The sequence below is a fragment of the Rhinopithecus roxellana genome, chromosome 4, assembly GCF_007565055.1.
Source record: "Rhinopithecus roxellana isolate Shanxi Qingling chromosome 4, ASM756505v1, whole genome shotgun sequence".
NCBI classification, from domain to species: domain Eukaryota; kingdom Metazoa; phylum Chordata; class Mammalia; order Primates; family Cercopithecidae; genus Rhinopithecus; species Rhinopithecus roxellana.
The window spans coordinates 67168682-67185780 of record NC_044552.1 but is presented as its reverse complement, the minus strand read 5'-3'; the positions used below and the strand labels follow the sequence as shown (position 1 = coordinate 67185780).

General features: G+C 47.8%; 1 pseudogene; it reads right to left on the bottom strand.

The window, feature by feature from the left end:
- Positions 1 to 4777, bottom strand: part of LOC104657692 — an 80911-nt pseudogene extending 76134 nt beyond the window's left edge.
- Between the last annotated feature and the right edge of the window lie 12322 nt (positions 4778 to 17099).

Sequence of the window (17099 nt, the reverse complement as noted above, 5' to 3'; positions counted from 1 at the left end):
AAAAAAAAAAGTGCTTTGAGCCCTGGGTGTTACTCCAGCTCTGCCACTGGACTTATGTCCTCTGCTGCCCTGATTATAAACAGCTTCATTTACTTGTTTGTCCCTACCACTAGAGTGTGGACAGCATTAGAGTGTATCTGGTTCTCCACTGACCTCAACATTAGGCACTTGGTAGGCACTCGGTCACTGATCGCCAGCTGTGCCCTGGGTCGGCCTCCCATCTATAAAATTAATCAGGCAGCACTGCCTCCAAGACCCCTGGGGGCTACACATGGCAGCCTCCCTGCACTCCACTCCTCGAGGCTCAAGGACCCAGAGGCAGGTGGTGCGATCCAAGAACTAGTCAGTCTGTGGCTCCTCCTCACCCACCCTTTTCTCTAGTGACTTTTTCAAATGATTCAAATTCCTTGAAAGTAAAGAACTCGGCCAAGCGTGGTGGCTTACGCCTGTAAGCCCAGCACTTTGGGATGCCGAGGCCGGCAGATCACCTGAGGTCGGGAGTTCCAGACCGGCCTGACCAACATGGTGAAACCCCGTTTCTAGTAAAAATAGAAAAATTAGCTGGGTATGGTGGTGCACACCTGCAATCCCTCAGAAGGCTGAGCCAGGAGAATCGCTTGAACTCGGGAGGCGGAGGTTGTGGTGAACCGAGATCACGCCATTGCAGTCCAGCCTAGGCAACAAAAGCAAAACTCCATCTCAAGAAAAAAAAAAAAGTAAAGAATTCTTATAGTGCTGGGTGGGTTGGCTCACGCCTGTAATCCCAGCACTTTGGGAGGCCAAGGTGGGCGGATCACTTGAGGTCAGGAGTTCAAGACCAGCCTGGCCAACGTGATGAAACCCCGTCTCTAGTAAAAATACAAAAATTAGCTAGGCATGGTAGTGCACACCTGTAGTCCTAGCTACTCAGGAGGCTGAGGCAAGAGGATTGCTTTAACCCGAGAGGCAGAGGTTGCAGTGAGCCGAAATCGCATCACTGCACTCCAGCCTGGGCAATAGAGCTAGACTCCATCTCAAAACAAAAACAAAAACAAAAAAACTCTCTTGGGTCTCTCTAAGATTCCTAGCCCTCTGGCATAGCCTGTACTCAGGATGCCTGTCCAGCTTCCAGATGGAATTCCTCACTGTTATTGTGGAAAGACAGGCAGGCCTCCGGGGTGGAGGTGAAAGGGGAAATGAGGGACGAGTTGCTGATGAGCTACTCCTCCCTCCCCAGGCTGCCAGGCTAATTGGAGAGAGCCTTACCCTGGGCAACCTGACCTCCGTTACCATCCTCCCAGCCTTCTACTCTGGTGCAACAGACCATTCACTGGCTCATGATGAGTTACTCTATGACTGCCTTCTGCCTCTTCATGTGGGCAAATGGCTTAAGGTAAGTGAAGGCCTGCTTGGGAAGCTAGAGGGACTCGCTGCAACCTCTGGCTGTGAGGGATGCTCCAGGCTGTGTGTCTACCTCAGTGGCCTCTTCCCACTCTATAAATCCATCTATTTTCTTGGCCACATCTTCTTTTGGAGCCTACTATATTCACAAAGCAATGGTACCAAAGAAAGAGGAGTTAAAGATGATGCAGTAATCTATTTCCCTGGTAAGTAAATGTCCTACAACTAAGCTCAAAATACCAGGTTACATAATAGAGCAACAGGCTTGGGAAAAAAGATGGTATTGGAGGCTGGGCGCAGTGGCTCATGCCTGTAATCCCAGCACTTTGGGAGACCGAGGCAGGCAGATCACGAGGTCAGGAGATTGAGGTCATCCTGGCTAACACGGTGAAACCCCATCTTTACTAAAAATACAAAAAATTAGCTGGGTGTAGTGGCACATGCCTGTAACAAGTCCCAGCTACTCAGGAGGCTGAGGCAGGAGAATCGCTTGAACCCAGGAGGTGGGGGTTGCAGTGAGACGAGATCGTGTCGCTGCACTCCAGCCTGGGCAACAGAGCAAGACTCTGTCTAAAAAAAAAACAAAAAAGGATGGTATTGGAAATTTGGGGTGAACTCCAAGGATTAGCCTGGCTACTACATACAGAGTATGGGCCCTGACTACTCTGACTTACTGAGGCACACTAGGAAGACTCTGGAAGGACTATAGACCAGGAGCTAGGAGTGACTCTGACCAGCCTTCCAATCAAACGTCTTGTCTTGCAGGTAGCCTACAGCAGGACTGGTGCAGAAATTACTTATCATAGCCGGGCACCGTGGCTCACGCCTGTAATCCCAGCACTTTCAGAAGCCGAGGCAGGCAGATCACCTGAGTTCAAGACAGCCTGGCCAGGAGGGCGAAACTCCATCTCTACTAAAAATACAAAAATTAGCCAGGTGTGGTGGAGCGCACCTGTAATCCAAGCTACTCGAGAGGCTGAGGCACAAGAATCACTTGAACCCAGGAGGCAGAGGTTGCGGTGAGCCGAGATCACGCCACTGCACTCCAGCCTGGGCGACAGAGTGAGACTCTGTCTCAAAAAAAAGAAAAGAAATGACTTGTCCCCCTTTTCACAGTCTCCCTGGCCCCAGAGAACAGAAAAGTCAGGGAAGTGGAAGACATGACACTCCCAGCTGTGCCTCTGCTGCCGGCCAAGTCGCCACTGGGGCCAAAGGGGAAACTCTTGCGGGATGAGCAGAGGGGCCCACATCTCCCCTCTTGGCTCCCCCATGCACACTGCCTTATCTCTCCCCCCTAGCCAAGAATCAGTTGTGTGTTTCCTCTGCCAATTTACTATGATTGTGTATTGGCTGCTACCACTGCGGCTGCCATGGTGGGGCAGGGAGGAGAGCAAGGCTCTGTCTGTTCTACTTTTTCTACCCTGGAACTGTAGCAGATAAAATCACTTCTGTTTGTTCAGTTTTTCACCACTAGCATTCATGACTGCTTTCTTTCCCAGTTCTTCTCCAGACCTGCCATGGCTGAAATAATCAGGTTTCTCTCCTTTAGAGCTGGAAGCTGGAAACGTGACGCTAAAGCCTGCCTTAAAGCCTGGAACCAAACTGCTAACTATAACCTCACATCTGACCCCGAGGTCCAAGCGGAACAGTTTACACCAGCACATACTGCTAAGTTTAGGAACCCCCAAAACAACCTGATGGGAGTATTCATAGGATAAACAAAGAGCAAATGTGTAGCCCTGGCTTCCCCAGACTCCACAGTCTCAGGGCAGGAAGGGTATCTTCCAGCAGTCGGCTCAGAACCATCGAGGGATGCAATGGCAACAGTTCCTGGTTTCAGAACAGGTTCTACTACTGTCAAAGGACTCCCCCATAATTCTTCAAAGGCTGTGGTAAGTTCTGCATAGGGGAGGGCAGAAAGGGGATACAGCTGATGGACACCATCTTCTCTGTATATTCCACACTGGCATTGTTACGGGCAAAGACCCCTACCTCAAACAGTATCACTGCTGGGCACCAGCTCTCGCATATCGCTGGTGACTGGGATGGATAAAAAAGTGTCAATTTTTGGCTGGACACAGTGGCTCATGCCTGTAATCCCAGCACTTTGGGAGGCCGAGGCCAGCGGATCACTTGAGGTCAGGAGTTCAAGACCAGCCTAACCAACGTGGTGAAATCCCGTCTCTACTAAAAATACAAAAATTAGTTGGGCATGGTGGCAGGCACCTGTAGTCCCAGCTACTTGGGAGGCTGAGGCTGGAGAATGTTTGAGCCCGGGAGGCAGAGATTGCAGTGAGCCAAGATCGTGCCACTGTACTCCAGCCTGGGCAACAGAGCAAGACTCTATCTCAAAGTGTCAATTTTCATACATCCAATTGGATACATGAAAGAGAAGGTAAGTAAGAATCCAGGCCAGGCACAGTGGCTCATGCCTGTAATCCCAACACTTTGGGAGGCCAAGGCGGGCAGACCATCTGAGGTCAGGACTTCAAGACCAGCCTGACCAACGTGGTGAAACCCCATCTCTACTAAAAGTACAAAATTAAGGCCAGGCATGGTGGCTCATATCTGTAATTGCAGTACTTTGGGAGGCCAAGGCAGATGGATCACCTGAGGTCAGGAGTTCAAGACCAGCCTGGCCAACATGGTGAAACCCTGTCTCTACTAAAAATACAAAAATGAGGCATGGTGGTGTGTGCCTGTAATCCCAGCTACTCAGGAGGCTGAGGCAGTAGAATGGCTTGAACCTGGGAGGGGGAGGTTGCAATGAGCCGAGATTGTGCCACTGCACTCCAGCCTGGGCAACAGAACGAGACTCCATCAAAAAAATAAAATAAAACAGTAAAAACAAAAATATTTTATTTCCAACAATAATAATCCACTTTCCAACTAAAGTGATCTGACACTGATTCTTAATTACCTTCAAGAGCTTCTGGGGGCCATCAGCTGCTCCAACACTGAGCTTGTGTAAAAGCTGAACCATGAGGCCACAAAAGTGGTCAAAGGTTCTCAGAATTCAGGTCTGGGGGCTCACTTCAATCAGAACCTTCTCCTGCATGTGGACAGAAACCTGCAGCACGCCAGCTCGTCTCAGAGAACTATCCAGCAGCATCAGGGAATTCTGGTGGGCTGTGTCTGAGCGCACCTCCCCAAGGTCACGTCCATTCTTCAACAACATAGACTTGTGCTTGTCACAGCTGAGCAGCTCTTATGTCTTCCCTACCGGGACTGTCTCCAGACTGGCCTCCTCCAGCACCACAAGGAGGCTATGGCCTCCGAAATGGTTTCCTGCCCCAGGTCAGGGCCTTTTGGGTGCCATAGCATCCCAGTCCTGTTCCTGCTCCCCATCACTCTGGTCACAAGGTTGGACTCCAACACTGAACGTGGCCACCTTGCAACCTTACTTTTTTTTTTTTTTTTTTTTTTGAGACGGAGTCTCGCTCTGTCGCCCAGGCTGGAGTGCAGTGGTGCGATCTCTGCTCACTGCAAGCTCTACCCCCCAGGTTCATGCCATTCACCTGCCTCAGCCTCCCGAGTAGCTGGGACTACAGGCACCTGCCACCAGGCCTGGCTAATTTTTTTTGTATTTTTAGTAGAGAAGTGGTTTCACCATGTTAGGCAGGATGGTCTCGATCTCCTGCGATCAAGATCTGACCGTCTCAGCCTCCCAAAGTGCTGGGATTATAAGCGTGAGCCACCGTGCCCAGCCCTTGCAACCCTACTTGTAAATGTTTATAAAATGTTTTCTTTTCCTTTCTCATACTGTGTAGCTACATAGAAACATTGAGTTGTATAGTTGAAAGGACCCCAAAAATTCATTGAGTCCAATGGAACTCCCAAAGTTACAAATAAAGAAATGGTAACCCAGAGAGAATATACTGTTTCGTTCAAGATCATGCAGCTGTTTTTGGCAAAACTACCCAAAACCCAGGGATCCAGTCTTCTTTTCAGTAATATATGCTGACTGCCTGGATTATTACCTCTGACTGGACAAACACCAAGAACAATTCAATGAAACACATACAAGTTCTTTCAAACAGCTCATCTTCTGTCACCCACCAAAATGGAGACAAGCAAAGGCACTGATAAAAGTCACATGAGTCCCAAAACATGTCACACAACAGACTCAACAGAATGCACTTTTTTCTTGGGGGCGGGGGGGTAGAGATAGAGTCTCGCTCCGTCACCCAGGCTGGAGTTCAGTGGTGCAATCTTGGCTCACTGCAACCTCCACCTCCCAGGTTCAGGTGATTCTCCTGCCTCAGCCTCCTAAGTAGCTGGGATTACAGGCGGCCACCACTATACCCAGCTCATTTTTGTATTTTTAGTATAGATAGGGTTTCACCATGTTGGCCAGGCTGGTCTCAAATTCCTCATCTCAAGTGATCTGCCCACCTCAGCCTCCCAAAGTGCTGGGATTACAGGCGTGAGCCACCATGCCCGGCCAGAATGATCACTTGTATATCATCAATAAGGAATCCAATGGTGAGAGAAAGTAGGACACAGAGACACATACAACCATCATACACACAAGGTTATAACCACCATACACGGAAGGTGGCCATGTGGAGGATGGACCCTGAGGGTGGTGAAAATGAAGTGATTACTTCTCAAGAGGAAATGAAGGTTCAGAAAATGAGCAAGGAAAGCTTTAGAAGGAATGCTTGAGATGAGCCTGGAAGGCCGGGGAAGCCAGTACTCTCGAGTCATTAAGTTGATGCAAAAGTGATTGTGGTTTTTGCCATTACTTTCAATGGCAAAAACCACAGTCACTTTTGCACCAACCTAATACAACAACAAAATTCCAATACAGAAGAAGATGCAAGCAAGTAGGACCTGCTAGGAGGGAGTGAGTGTACCCACAACAAATGGATCCAATCAGTGAAGTTTCTGATTTTCTTTTAAATCTTGTGTAACTTCAAGGTATTTGCCCACATGACACACAGTGGCTTCCCATCAAGCAGTTCAGTAGATGATTGTCAAGGGAGGATTACTATGGCTAACTCCAGTTTCACAGAATGACTAAGATTTTCCAGAGGGAAAGTTCAAAATGGACATGTGAAATGGGAAAATATTTTGGTTTCTGATGCAGCAAACGTTCATTGAGCCTTCATGTATTCATGCAGTAGGTGTTGATCCCAGAGGTTTCAAATGCCACCAACACAAAAGATAACTTAATTCATTTTGATGGATTCCAGATGTGTTCTTCCTTCACTTCTGCTCATATGCACCAATGCGCTTTTGAGAGCCCTCATTTTCATCCAGCTTCATGGTTATGCAGAGTGATGAGAAGTATGACTATCATTCTGCCAATCACAACCTTAGTACAAGGCCTGAAGAAGAAGGTTAATGAGAAGGATTTAGTGGCTCCATTGCCAGGAGACCCTGGGAATCATTAGAAAACAATTTTATGGCTGGGCACAGTGGCTCACACCTGTAATCCCAACATTTTGAGAGGCCAAGGCGGGTGGATCACCTGAGGTCAGGAGTTTGCAACCAGCCTGGCCAACATGGTAAAACCTCGTTTCTACTAAAAATACAAAAATTAGTTGGGCATGGTGGCGTGTGCCTGTAATTCCAGCTACTTGGGAGGCAGAGACAGGAGAATTACTTGAACCTGGGACGCAGAGGTTGCAATGAGCCAAGAACACACCACTGCACTCCAGCTTGGGTGGCAGAATGAGACTCCATCTCAAAAAAAAAAAAAAAAAAAAAAAAGTATTCTCTCCCTGGGAAAGCTAAGTCCCTCAAATGTTTAGGTGACTTGCCAAATGGGTAAAAGGTGTATTCCACACCAGAATCTAGAGCTGTTACTATCCAATACAATAACCTTGCCACAACTCCACGCTTGGGGAAAAAAACGGATCAACCTTTATGTATTTTAACTTTCAGCACTTTATTACTGATAAAGTCCATTTAGAGAGTCAAATATTTGGCAAAGCGTGTCTCAATTTCATAATCATATTATAATACTTTTAAAAACAATTTCATTGAACACTTCACACATTCTGTCAACCACCATCTAAGAGTGTTCACTAAAGTACCAGGCTGGATATAAAAGCAGTACGAAAATAAAACAAGCATGGCTGGGCGCAGTGGCTCACACCTATAATCCCAACACTTTAGGAGGCCAAGGAGGGCAGATCACCTGAAGTCAAGAATTTCAGACCGGCCTGGTCAACATGGTGAAACCCTGTCTCTACTAAAACACACACACACACACACACACACACACACACACACACACACAAATTAGCCAAGTGTGGTGGTGGGTGCCAGTAATCCCAACTACTTGGGAAGCTAAACCGGGAAAATTGCTCAAACCCAGGAGGCAGAGTTTGCAGTGAGCTGAGATCACACCACTGCACTCCAGCCTGGGCAACAGAACGAAAGTCTGTCTCAAAAATAAATAAATAAATAAAACAAGCAAAGCACTCCCTGTGTGATGGAGAAGTCACCAAGAATTAAATATTATTTGGTGAATGCAACGACTGATATAGACCACGCAAGTGCCTAAGAAGCAACTCAGAGGGAAGGCTTCTCTGGGTCTCTGTACCCCTGTCTCTGTATCCACCAGACAGGCAATAATGCAAGGAAAAAAATGACAGAAAGAAATACAAAACACTTAGTGAACTTTCTCATTGTGACAGGCCAGGTTCTAAGCATATTATGTTAATTTTATTTTATTTTGAGATGAGGTCTTGCTCTGTCACCCAGGCTGGAGTGCAGTGGCATGATCATGGCTCAAACAATCCTCCTGGGTTCAAACAATCCTCCCACCTCAGCCTCTTTAGTAGCTGGGACTACCGGCACATGCCACCATGCCCAGCTAATTTTTGTATTTTTTTTTTTGTAGAGACAGGGTCTTACTATGTTGCCCAGGTTGGTCTCAAATACCCGGCCTCAAGTGATCATCCAGCCTCAGCCTACCAAAGTGCTGGGCTTATGGGCGTGAGCCTCCACACTCAGCCATATTATGTTAATTAATTTATCAATTCTCAAAGCAATATTCTAAGAAGGCACTGCTCTCATCCTTCTTTTAGAGATGAAAATCTTAAGGCACAGAATGCTCTTTACTAGACAACAACAATATAATTTTTTGAATTTTAAAATAAGAAAATATTGCACTAAAATTTATCACTATATTTTAAAGGCAATGAGAATCCTTCACTTTCACCAGCAGAAGGAAAGATTTGCAAGCTTATTTATTATGCCATTTCCCAAACTACTGACAAAAGAAGCTTCAAAATTCAAGTTTTACATACTGTTCCCAATGCAAAGAAATCACTTAGTAATGGGAACTCATGAAGAACCATGTCCAAAAGGCACATTCAGAAACCTAACCATGAATTTAAAAGAAAGCTTGTAATCCAACACCATGAAAACACAATGAACACGACAGTCCAGATTCTGTTACTCAATCTACAAACCTCATAAATGAAAACAAAGCAGACCCATTTCCAGCTAGATGGAATGCCTGGAGAGGAGTGCACCAGAGCTCAGGCCATGTAACATCCAAGAGAGGAAATACGTTATACACTTCTAGCAGGGAACCTGCTAGCAGGAACTTCTTCTCAGGGCACCAGCCTATGTCTGCTGGCAGTAACCATCTGTGGGCATTTTTTTTTTCCTTAATGTTATGAAAAAATATTTCATAAAAATAAAAGCTTTCAAATGCTAGATGATTTTTATTAAGATCCTGTATTTGTTTACAATTAAGGGCATGCTAACTGCTGGGTCAGTATAGAAGAGTGGAAGGATCATGTGGTCAGACAGACCTGGATTTAAATCTCAGCTGTGCAATTTCAAACTACATGAACTTGGGTAAGGGATCCCACAGGTCTCCAACCTTCTCCTTCTGGGTTGTCATATGGGTGAGCAGGCTGGATGTCATCCTTTACTGGATGTGATTCTCCCTGCCCTCCACTTTCTCAGTCACCAAGTCCATCACACTTCCTTTATATTTCTGGAATCTTCCTCCGTGTCTGTCCCCACTGTTCTACTGCCACCGCTTTTGATGATCTACACTGTTACCACTGACCTTCTTCCTGTCAGGCTTGCTTCCCTAAATCTACTCACAACAATCTAAAAAGAAACTGATTTGTTTGTTTGTTTGTTTGAGATGGGGTCTCGCTCGGTCACCCAGGCTGGAGTGCTGTGGTACAATCCTGGTTTACTGCAACCTCCAACTCTTGGATTCAAGCAATTCTCGTGCCCCAGCCTCGTGTAGCTGGGACTACAGATGTGCACCACCATGCCCGGCTAATTTTTGAATTTTTAGTAGAGATGGGGTTTCACCATGTTAGCCAGGCTGGTCTTGAACTCCCCACCTCAAGTGATCCCCAGCCTCAGCCTCCCAAAGTACTGGGATTACAGGAGTAAGCCAGGGTGCCTGAACAGAATTGGTTTCAAATGCAAATCTGACCTATAACTCCTCAACCTAAAACTTAAGGAATTTGCTTTTGTGTCACTTAATGTCACTTACTGTTCTCTACTTAAAGTATGTTATCTTAATGACCATCCTGTTCAGAGCGTAACAGGTTTTTGGTTTTTTTGTTTTTTGTTTTGTTTTGTTTTTTTTGCAACAGAGTTTCCCTCTTGTCACCCAGGCTGGAGCGCAGTGGTGCAATCTCGGCTCACCGCAACCTCCACCTCCCAGGTTCAAGCAATTCTGCTGCCTCAGCTTCCCAAGTAGCTGGGATTACAGGCATGCGCCACCACGCCTACTAATTTTTGTATTTTTAGTACAGACGGGGTTTCTCCATGTTGGTCAGCTGGTCTTGAACTCCCGACCTCAGGTGTTCTGCCCCTTGGCCTCCCAAAGTGCTGGGATTACAGGCGTGAGCCACCACGCCCAGCCCAGTTTACCAGTTCTTATCACATCGTAGGGGGCTCACTCAACACATGTTTAACACTGAGGGAGTTGTTTAAGCATGAATTTCTTCCTTATTCCACAAAAGTCTTACTTTTTTTAAATTCAGAGGAATAAATGAGATGATGTATACAGATGGCCTAGCACAGGCCAAGTAGTTACTGCCATAGCTTCTACCTCCTCTTACTGTTCATTGTTCCAAAATTTGCAAAGTGCTTTCATGCACTTCAGCTCATTTGATGCTTGTAACAACTCTAAGATTTAAGGAGTTACAAGAGGCCGGGTGCGGTGGCTCACGCCTATAATCCCAGCACTTTGGGAGGCCGAGGCGGGTGGATCACAAGGCCAGGAGTTTAAGACCAGCCTGGCCAACATGAAGAAACCCTGTCTGTACTAAAAATGCAAAAATTAACTGCGCATGTTGGCACGCACCTGGAATCCCAGCCACTCCGGAGGCTGAGGCAGGAGAATCGCTTGAACCGGGACCCAGGAGGCAGAGGCTGCAGAGAGCCGAGATGGCACCATAGCACTCCAGCCTGGGCTACAGAGTAAGACTCCGTCTCAAAAAAAAAAAAAAAGGAAGTTACAAGAAACTGAGGCTCGTGACATTTATGGTCTGCAGAAGAATAGCTAGTTTTCAGACAAACCTCCTGATTCCAAATCCTGAGCTTTTTCATTATGCTTTTCTGTCAGGAGTTCTAGCTTCTCCTATAGAAAATAATAAAGAAATAAAAATTATTTTTCCTGGCCGGGCGCGGTGGCTCACGTCTGTAATCCCAGCACTTTGGGAGTGCGAGGCAGGCGGATCACCTGAGGTCAGGAGTTCAAGACCAGCCTGGCCAACATGGCAAAACTCCATCTCTACTAAAAATACAAAAATTAGCCAGGTGTGGTGGTGGGTGCCTGCAATCCCAGCTACTCGGGAGGCTGAGGCAGGAGAATCACTTGAACCCAGGAGATGGAGATTGCAGTGAGCCAAGATTGCCACTGCACTCCAGCCTGGGTGACAGAGCGAGACTCTGTCTCAAAAAAAAAAAAAAATTCCCTATAGCATATCAAATGTCTTTGAATGTATAACAGAGATGCCCATCTTATCCATAAAGTTTAACCAATACTTTTTATGGCATTTAAGAAATACAAACACATGGACCAAATTCCACTCCAAACGGACTTTGCATCATTTCTTATCAATTACTTTAAATAAGGAAGCTGTCATCTGGTTTGTTCATTCATTCCTCCATTCAGCAAATATTTATCACATGCCTACTTTACCCAGGGCATTGTGTTTGGCACTAAAAATCTTTTCTTTCCCTGAGGTCCTAAAATTTAGCCTATACCTTCAAGATTTCCCAAGTGAGGCCAATGATGGGACATACAGAAGGGGTGTTCTTATAGGTACTTGAATATGAAGTAGAAGCCAGGAAATCTGAAAGCTCGTCCTGGCTATGCCTCTACACAAGCTTAGTGACCCTCCATAAGTTCCTGGGACTCAGTTTCCTTACCCATAAAATGGGAGAATTGATCCATATTATCCTTAAAGTTATTCCAATGCTATGAATTCAAGAGATTCCAAGATTCCATATAACTAGCAAACACTTTCGACATCTACAGTATATAATTTTATATCACATTCTTATACATGTTTGCATGATAATTCACATATTTATTGTAGCTTGAAAAATACCACCAGATCACCCCACAAATTGTTGATTTTAACTACATACAAAATTTGGAGCATTTTTACAACTCTTGCAGCCAACTCAGCTTGTAAATGGCCCCCTCCCAATGAAAACTGCATTTTTCATGCATAAACTGTGATATTAAATACTGATCTCATTGGAGATCCTAAATAAATCAGATTCAAACCCTTCTTACTTTCTTAGTTTAATTCTGTGACATCTCACTTTAGGATGACTTAAATTCTTATATACAAAATGGCACCTAATGCAACTTATTAGCACATGTTCCTGTGAGCAAAGCTCTTTAGGGCCTTACTTCCAAGTTTCTTGCCCCCTTATCTCTCTCGGCAAATCATGATTAGACATGTAAACCTGAGTGGCTTGAAAAATCATCAGCTGAGGAGACACCATATGTTGACACAAATCCCTGACGCCCACCCATGAATTCATATTCGCAGATTCTTCCCTGTAATCAAGGAAAAGACATCTGTCTAAGCATCATTTGAAGAGCCCAGACATAAGAAAGCAAACTGAAGCATATTTCTATATACTGACTTATACAAAAAAAATCTGACCCCAAACTCTTACTTCTTTCTAGATTTCGTAGAAGTAATCTTTTCTGGCTGGACACGGTGGCTCATGCCTACAATCCCAGCACTTTGGGAGGCCAAGGAGGGTGGCTCACTTGAGCCCAGGTGTTCGAGACCAGCCTGGGCAACAAGGTGAAACCCCATCTCTACAAATTTTTTTTTTAATTAGCCAGGTGTGGTGGCACGTATCTGTAGTCCCAGCTACTTGGAAGGCTGAGAAGGGAAAATCAATTTAGCTGGGGAGGCTGAGACTGCGGTGAGCTGTGATCTTATCACTGCACTTCAGCCTGGGCAACGAAGGGAGACCATCTCAAAAAAAAAAAAAAAAAAGAAAGAAAAAGAAATAATCCTTTCTTTCTTTACTCATTCATGGAACCGCGGAACCTTAACTGAGCTCCTATTACATCAGTTGAAGTGATGGATGCTAAGTACAGTAGTGGGGATAGGTTTAGGGTTACTACTAACCCATACTGTACTTTTGGTTAAATTGCCAAATATATCCTCTTCCAGTGGAGAGGAGTGCAGTAGAGGCTTGGCAAGTGGAGTGTGAATTGGATTTCAGCCTCCAATTGCCTGTTGGACAAGATGACCTTGTGTAGTGAACAGCCTGAACAACTGTGCAAGGTGGCACTGCCAGACGTATATACAAAAATGTGTTCTAGTAGAAGCACTGACTACTGGAGGAGGAGGAGCTTAACTTTGCCTACGGATAAGGGGGAAGAAAAGCTTCCTAGAGAAGGTATTTGACTGACACATTAAGAATGTGTGGGTAACTGACAGATGGACAAGAGGAGTAAGAACAGTGTAAGCAGAATTTCATTCATTCCAAACAATGGTCTGGAAATGACAACTTGTGAGTAGTTTGATGTGTCTAGAGCAGGCAGTGTGAAAGCGGGGGAGAGCCAGGAGGCCTGGGGAAAGTCAGTAGATGGAACTGGAAAGGCAGGCAGGTGCCCCATTATGAAGCATCTTAGTATGGTATGTGAAGGTGTTGAAAGCTGATTCTGAGATCATTAGGGGCGTGTTTTGCCACTGTAAATTATAAACTCTTCTTCAGTTATACCTTGTCATGTTCTTTTACATTTACCCAACACAAAAACTTCTGACACCCTAAAGCAACAAATTTTATTTTCCTGTAAAGTGAGCAGGTAAAATCCGGTGGAGCAAATTTTGCTTACAAATCTGCACCAATCATACTACATTTTTAAAACATAACAATCTTAAAGAATATCAGGAAATACTTCTAAGAGTATAAGAACACACAAGTTCTACTGGCTATGCCCAAATTATAAAACCAACCATGGACACTTTTTGATCCAGAACCTAGGACTGAAACATTTATAGCATATGACCTGCACCTGTACGAAACTTGGTAAGATTTTAGAGACACTCTGGCTTACATCTATTGGAAAGAGAACTGGAGATAGCCGGTGTTGTCTGTTAAAATAAGGTCGTCAGCATCATTGGGGGAGCAAAAGGTAGAATGTGTGAATAACCCTGAGAAGAGAATCCCAGGCCCTTCATTGCATTGGAAATCAAGGTCTCACCACTACCCAAGGAGGCTGAGGAGTGTCACCAAGTGGCCTCTTGCTTGAATTATGCAGAAAAAAAGCAGAAAAACCTCCCCCTGAATGAAACTGTCTTTGGAATCAAGCAGCCTTCCCCCTCTTTAAATAAACTTAACCTATTTTTCTTTTTTTTTTTTTTTTTTTAAAAAGAGACACGGAAGCTCATCAATATTAAATTTCACCGCTCCTTAAAGATACAAATACCTCCTGCAATCTTACTCCCGGACCTTTCCAGCGGCTGTCAGCAACGAATGGTTGGAAGAATGGACTCTTTTCTTTCTGAACTGTTTTTGGTAAATAGGATCCATTAGGGGCACAACGTGTCGGTTTTCACAGAAACTTGGCACCTCAGCCCCTCTAGGAGCCGCGCCCGTCCGGGATGGCTCCCGCGCTCGGAAAGGCGGAGGGGCTGAGGAGGGACCGCACGGTCTACGCTCGCTGAGCCGACCGCCTGGGATCCTGCTCCGCCGCGGCGCCTTTCTGAGGCTCCGAGGTCGCCGGGCGGGCGTGGGCGCAGCAGGCTCTCCCCTCGGGGCACCCACGGCTCGGCTTTGGGCGAGAACCTCGGTATCTGGAGGTCCGGGTGCCGCCTCCTCCCATCCGGGATGGGACCGGGGCTGAAAGTGGGTCCTGGCCTGTCGCGCAGCGCGAGGGGACCAGGGTACCTGGTTTCAGATCCTTCTGGAAAGTGCTTGGTCCCCAGTGCCAGGCTGTGCCCGGACGCTGCCGCCCTCCGGGGAGAGGGTGCCAAGCCGCGCCCCGCAGCCGCCACCTTCCGCGGGACTCCCAGGAAAGCGGGGGCAGAGAGGGGCGGCCAACAAAGGGGAAGGGAGGGGAACGCCGGCCGCGCGCCGCCCCGCCCGCAGGGGACCCGGAGCCGCCGCCGACCAGCGCCGTCCTCGCCCTCCTGCGCCCTCACCCGGGCGCCCCTTACCTCGGGTCGCGCGCCGGGCTCCGCGGGGCAGGTCGCGCGCCGCCCTTCGCTACCCTCGGCGCGTGGCCCTCGCGGGAACGCCGGGAGGAGTTGGAGAAGTTTTGGGGGTCACTTTGTTCTCCACTTGGACGCGCGCTGTACGCTTGCGGCGGCGACCACGGTTACGGTTACGGCTGCCCCAGCCCCGCGCGCAGCGACTACAAGGCCGGAGCCGCGACCGCACCTCCCGCCCCGCCCCGGACACGCCCCAGCCCCGCCCCGCGTCAGGCCCAGGACCCCCGCGCCAGCTCCCGGCTAGTCCCCGACCGTGTCCCTCGCGCTTTCTTTGGAACAACACAAATAATGAAAACAACAACTCAAGAAACATCGAGCACGCGCTCGCTGTGAGCTCTGCCCGCGACCGCGGATGCGATGCGCCAATGCGACCCCGGCCCTTCCCCAAAGAGCTTAAAGACGGCTCTTCCCGGGTCCCACCGAGGAAAGGCAGGCCAAGCTGAGGTCAGCGGCCGCAGAGACTTCCCATCTCCTTCCCCTTCTGAGAGGAGATGGCTTCGCAGCGGAGACGGCAATCGAGTTGGGACTCGAAGGCCCGGTCGAATTGTGACTTCCCAGGTGGAGAAGCTGCAATTTATTTATTTGTTTGTTTGTTTATTTATTTATTCAGACGAAGTTTCGCTCTGTCGCCCAGACTGGAGTGCAGTGGCGCGATCTCGGCTCACTGCAACCTCCACCTCCCAGGTTCAAGGGATTCTCCTGCCTCAGCCTCCCGAGTAGCTGGGATTACAGGCATGAGCCACCACTCCCGGCTAATTTTGTATTTTTAGGAGAGATGGGGTTTCATCATGTTGGTCAGGCTGGTCTCGAATTCCCGACCTCAGGTGATCCACCCGCCTCGGCCTCCCAAGGTGCTGGGATTACAGGCGTGAGCCACCGCGCGCGGCCGAAGCTGCGATTTTTATTAGAAAAGCCTGAGTGGCCCAATGGGCCTGGACGCTGGGAAGGGCGAGGGAGCTAAGGAGACCCAAGAATGAAAGCTGCCTGGAACACCGAGTTCCTGGAATCACTCTCCTCGCCTTGAAAAAGGCTCCACCCTGGAGAGAAGAGGGAAGGGAAGGTAGATGCAGGCCATGTGTTAGGGTGGGTCCTCCGAGAAGAAGCACCCACTCAGGACTAGATGCGGAGGGTTTTCTTGGGGGAAATGGCCGTGGAACTAAATGAGGAGGGAGCTGTGAGAGCTGGAGAAGGCCGGGCATTCCGCAAATCCGAGCCCAGGTGAAGGAGGGAAGGAAGCACCCATCCCAAGGAAGCACCCATCCCGGCCTCCCTGCAGCCTAAGAAAAGCTCAGCAAGATCATCCGTGAGACCTTCAGCCAAAATTACCTACCATGGGGATCCCGATTCTCCCCAGAACCTGCCTGCCTTCGTGTCCATGCCGCCACCAGTCCTTGGCTGGGAGCGGCCAGATGGGAAGGGTGGCGTTGGGCACAATCCCAGTGCTGGAGTTCACGGCACAGCAGCCAAGGCCCTGGTCAGTTAGGTGCAGTGCGTGAATACGGCCCAGTCTCCATAACTGGAGATCAGCGGAGAACTGTGAGTCAAACAGACAAGTGGAATCAGCTTTCCCACAACACACCCACAGTTTCAAAATGAAGCCTCCAGGCTCTGTGGGGATCGGACAGACCTGCTCTCCACCCTCAACCACCACAGGCTCTGTACACACTGAACTAGTAGTGACTGGCCTCTCGCACTTCATAGGCCCTCCCCTGGTCCTATCTGCATCTTTGCGCACATGGCCCTGCCTAGGAAAATATCTTCCCACTCCACTCACCCTTCCATGCTCAATTCAAGCATCACCTCCAAGGACCTTTTCTTCCTTGACACTTATTTACTGTTTTGTGGGCGGGGTGCTTATTTTGTTTTGAGATGGAGTGTCTGCCGCCCAGGCTGGAGTGCAGCGGCATGAACTCAGCTTACTCAACCTCCACCTCCCGGGTTCAAATGAGTCTCCTGCCTCAGCCTCCCAAGTAACTAGGACTACAGGCATGCACCACCACGCCCAGATCATTTTTGTACTGT